Below are 5,828 nucleotides of genomic sequence, written 5' to 3'. Positions count from 1 at the left end.
ATCTCAATTCTAGGTATTTCTGGTTGTGGAATAATATCTTGTGGTATAATCATATCTCGTGTCATTCCTATCTTTACAACTTGTATGGGTTTTTTAACTTCATCATATAATATCTCTACTGGTGCCGTGTAAATTTTTATAAAAAATAGGGTACCTTTGGTTATTCTTTTGAAAATGCTAAATGCTTCATATATTTCTGGTATAGTGGATATCTCATTTCCGTCAGAGGTATATACAGTACTGAGTAGTCCATATTCATAGCAAGTTTTAAATAGACTTGGTTTGGTTTTAGGTAAAGCAATTACCTTATTATATTCGTTCGATCTTTGGGTTATATAGTTTGTATTTGGTTCTTGGATGTTTATAGCTCTGGGGTTAGTATTTTAAAAGGTTTGTACATTGTAGATATTTTCTATATATGTCCAGACTGTATAGTTGTAAGTCTTTTTGTCTTGGTTTAAACTATCTCGGTATGTGGTAATTTGTGGGGGTATAAACATGGGATCTTTTGATGTATTTGGTATATATGGTTTATCAAATAGCTTGTTTAGGTTCATATTTGTGTTTTTCCTAATTCCTTTGCTTGTACCTGCAGAAGTAGATTGATAAATGTTATGGGTTTTATGGAGTGTCCCATCGTCTCCTTCTAGCTCTGGAACTTTAATGTCTTCTGATCGACATAGCTCTGCACACTGCTGAATTAGCTGATTTATAGCTATAGACTTCAGCTTAACTTCATTAGTCTTTAGCTTTTCTATTTCATTACCCATACTGTCCACTTTCATTGAAAGCGTAGTTAGGGTGTTGAATATTTTTTCTAGAGTATCCTTTTCTATTATATTAGTCTGTGTAGCTTTGTCTTGATATGTAATCTGCAATAACATTTTTGTTAGTACTAATTACTTTAATTATAAATGTGAAATTTAATATATTCAAGACTAGTCTCCGAATCTCTTTTGTTGTAACTGAATTTTGTATTTTCTTTGTTAACCACCAGCGTACCTGTATATTATCCGTTCATACAATAAACTTGTTATATACAATATATGGCTCAAATGCTAACAAACATTTATATAATGAACATAATTCTTTCCTATTTATATCCCATTTTATTTCTGTTTCATTTAACGTACCTGAGTAGTATCTACAATGGTGTTCTAATTTTTCTGCTTCATATCTGTATTTAAGTACTCCTCCATAACTACATTCACTAGCATCTGCTTCTACTATATATATAAATTTTCTATTTTCATCTGGAAATTGTAGTTTTGGTAATTCTTTACAAAGTAATTTTATTTTCTGAACTTGTTTTTTATCTTCTTCATTATAGTTATATTCTACATCCTTTTTTAATTTTTTCTGTAGTGGTTTTAAAGTTTCTGCTAATTTTGAAATATATTCCCTTACTTGTTTTACTAATCCTAAAAATGATTGTAATTTCTTTTTTGTATCTAATTCTTCTTTCGAATTTATTATTTTTTGTACTATATGTTGTTGCATTTTTACTCTACTCTTATCTATTTGTATTCCTAAAAATTCTATCTGATTTTTCATAATTTCAGCTTTCTTTTCACTTAGACTTATTCCCGATTTTTCTATTATATCTGTAAATTATCCTAATAATTTTAAATGTTCTTCTTTAGTTTTGGTATATAATAATATATCATCTATGTATACTATACAATTAGATAATTGTTTAAAATAACTATCCATAAAATGTTGATATCTTCCTGGTGCATTTTTATATCCAAATGGTAATACGTTCTATTCATAAAATCCTTGTGGTACCGTAAATGCGGTTAGTTCTTTAGATTCTTCTTCTAACTTTAAATGGTAAAATCCTGATTTATAATCGAATTTACTAAAATAATTATATCCCTATATTTATCTTATTTTTAATATCTTATTTGGTATTGAATAATTATATGTCATAGTCTTTGCATTTAAATTTCTATAGTCAATAACCATTCTACTTTTTCCTCTTTTTTGTTCACTATGTTTATTTACTATAAATGCTAGACTATTATGTTTACTATTACTTTTTTGTATATATTGTTTTTCTAATAATTCATCTATATGCATTTTAAATTCTTTTAAATCGTCAAAATTATATGTTAATGGTTTCTGGGTTATTATGTTATTTTTATCTATTAATTCAATTTTTATAGTAGTTTTATGTTTTTTCCATCCTTTTAATGGATCTTCACTATATAATTGTTCTAATTTTTTCTTAATTATTTATATCGTATTTATTGAAAATATAGTTATTTATGTTTTATTTATCGAGAATACGACTAATTCTATTGTATCTTCAGTATATTTTATATTTTCTAACTTTTGTGTAATTTTTTCACTTCCTTTTATCCAATCAGTTTTCTTTCTTATTTTATTATTACTCTTTTTGCTCTTACTTTCTGTTTACATGATGTTGTAAACCACCAATCTGTTCTAGTTATTATATGTGGGTATAATTTATCTAAAAACGACATTCCTAAAAGTATATCTTTTGATGTTAGTTCATAATTATAAATTTCTTCCATTGTTAATATCTTACCCATACTTGTATTTTTACATTCCTAGCTTTATAAGTAATTAAGCTTCCTTCATTATTAAATCCTTTAACTATTATTGGTGTTTTTAATTTATCCCATTTGCTTTCTGGTAAGCAATTATATCTACATAAATTAGCTTCTGCTCCTGTATCTATCATAGGCATATAATATCTACTGTAATATCCTTCTATTACTATCTTAATTAATACATATATTTTCATTTTATGTTAAAGCTCTTTTTAAGAATAATTTCTCTTTGTTATATGTTAAGGTTAATTGTATATGTTTTATATTATATGGTTTTACTTGTTCTAGCCATTTTATTCCTAATATTATGTCTGATTTTTGCATTTCTTCCTTTACTTCAAATTCTATTTTAATTTTTCTAATTCCTATTATTATTTCTTTTTCTGCTATATTTTTACTATTTATTAAACTTATTGGTAGATCTAGACATATATCATTATCAGTTTTTATTTCTTCATTTTTTACTAGATATTTTGCTATATAATTTTCTTTTTGTCCTGTATTTAAGAGTATTAAATATTCTTTTTCATTTACCTTTCCTGTTATGTAATATTGGTTTAAATTATTTGTTGAATTTGTTTCATAACTTGTTCTTTTTGATGAGCTTGATGATTCTGGTTTTTCATCAGCTATTCTTTTCGTTGTACTTATTCTATCATTTATTATTTCTAAATTTTCTTCTATATATATGTATCTATAGCTATAATCATTATTATCTATTGTTTTTACAATTTGTTCGAATGAACTTTCTATTCGTATTTTGTTAATCTTATTTTTTCTTGTTATTTTATGTTTTGTTGTTAATACATATAAATTTTTGCATCTTGCTGTAAATATTTTACTTCCTGGGGTTAATTCTATTCCTGATATTTTCCAATATAACACTAATGATTTATCTATATTTTTAGCTGTTACCGCTATTGAATAATTTGCACTTATTATAAATTTAAAGTTTTGGTATATTAAATTTCCTTTTATGGCAGTTATTATGCTTTTTTCTATAGGCTTTATAATTCTATCATCTGCTATATAATTCTATTGGTGTATCTATTTCTTCTCTAAAACATGCTTTTATTAATATCTCTGTACCTCCAAGGTGTACATATTTTATTGGCTCTCTACTTTTTATATCGTTTATCTCTTTATTAATTATTCTTTTTGTTGCTAGTGGTATACTAGCTTTACCTTTTGCATATCTACAGTCTATGTTCCTTTTGGCTTACTACATAATATTCTTCTTTTTTCCTAGTAAATAGATTTCTTATTGTTGGTATTTTAAATATTTTTTCTATACTTAAGTCTAATTCTTTTCCTTTTATTTCATCAAATATGTTACTGTCAAATATTATTTTTTGGTCTATTCCTTCATCATTTAAATATTCTTCCTTTGTTATTATTTTTATATCTTCTTCAGTTATTTGATTCATCTATTTCACTATCTATTTCATTATCTGTTTCATTTTCTGAAATTTCATATGTACTAACCTCACTTTCTAATTCATAATCTATATAATCTATCTACATATATTCTGTATTTTCTATTTTTATTTCTGATATTTGTTTATTTTTTGGATTTTTAGGTAATTTACAATCTCTAGCTAAATGTCCTAATTTTCCACAATTATAACAAGTACATTCTTTTATAGATTTCTTTTTTCTATATAGTCTTTTGTATTTATAATTTTTTATATAATATCTTTTTCTTGGTTTCTTGTATTTATATTTTGATTTTTTATATTTCTTATAGTTCTTATGTCTTTTTCTTTTCTTATAATATCTTTTTTCACATCCGAATTTAGGGTGCTATTTTATCTTTGCAACATGCTAAATTTCTTATCAATGTTTTTTCCATTTTTAATTCTTCTCTATATTTTTCACATAAGTTTCTATACCATTGTTGTAAAAATTTTATTCTTGCTCCTAGAGTATCTACTATTTTTGCTTTTTCCCAACTCTTTATTATCTTTGAATTAAATGGTTCGGGTAATTTATTAAAATATAATTTTTTTATGTCTTTACTTTCTTCTATATTATATGCTCCTTTATAATAATATTCTTTAAATGCGCAAGTATATTCATCTATATAACACATATTACATATTGCTAATTTTAACATTAAATTACTATTTGTATCTTTTCCTTCATTTTGTTCTTCTTCTATTGTTGTCATACTGCCAAATTCATCTTTTATAGTTGTTTCATATTTTTTTAATAATTCTATAGGTGTTAGTTTAGTTGTTGTTGATGATGTTCCTTCTATAGGTTTATTAGTTCTTACTATCTTCTTGCTATTTTCAGTTAAATTTGAAAACCATAATTTCACTGTTCCTATTAGTGTTCTTTCTATATATTTTGATGCATCTGTTATGTTTATATTATTATCTAATAATTGTTTTGTCATATATCCTATCCATAATTGTATTATTTTTTCTGTATCTATTACACAGTCTAAGTCTAAAAAGTTATAATTTTTATTAACTATTTGTTTTGGTGTCCATTGGTCATATTCATTCTTTAGATTATATCTTTTAAACTTATTCTTATAATATGTAGGTTTTCTTATTTCTGATGTTCTAGGTATTATATTTTTATCTTTTTTTTTATCAAGAGTATTTATTTCTGTGTTGATATTTTCTGAGTTTTCTTCATTAATTACTTCTTGTTTTTTATTGATTTCTAAATTTTTTGTATTTGTTAATATTTCTGTATATATTTCACTATCTTCAGAATCATAATTATCTGTCTCTTCAACATCTATATTATTTATTTCTAATTCCTTGTTTTTTATTTCTTTATTGTTTATTTCTAATTTTTCTTTAAATTGATTTATCTCATTTAGTAATTTTTGTTCTTTATCTTTTTCTTCTTTTTCTTTTTGTCTTTCTTCATACAAATCTTTTAACATTTGTAGTTCTTTTTCTAATTCAGCAATCCTACTATTTTTATTTTTTTCTATTTTTAGTATTTATTCTGTAGTTTGTTGTTTTATTTTTTCAATTTTCTTTTTCCTATCTATTTCTTCATTTTCTCTTTCTATTCTTATCATAGCTGTCAATTTATCTTCTAATTTTAATTCTTCTTTTTCTAACATTAAATATAAATGTTCACCTATTTTCTTATATCTTCTTCCTAGATTAGAAAATACTATTTTTATTTTTAATCCTTCGTGATTTTCATATATTTTTTCATCTATTATAAATTCTTCTTTGTTCATTTTATTGTAAATAGTTCATGTTGATATATATATAT

Source organism: Capsicum annuum, chromosome 12, assembly GCF_002878395.1.
Source record: "Capsicum annuum cultivar UCD-10X-F1 chromosome 12, UCD10Xv1.1, whole genome shotgun sequence".
Classification (NCBI taxonomy): domain Eukaryota; kingdom Viridiplantae; phylum Streptophyta; class Magnoliopsida; order Solanales; family Solanaceae; genus Capsicum; species Capsicum annuum.
The sequence above is the reverse complement of the archived record's forward strand: the minus strand, read 5'-3'. Positions refer to the sequence as shown.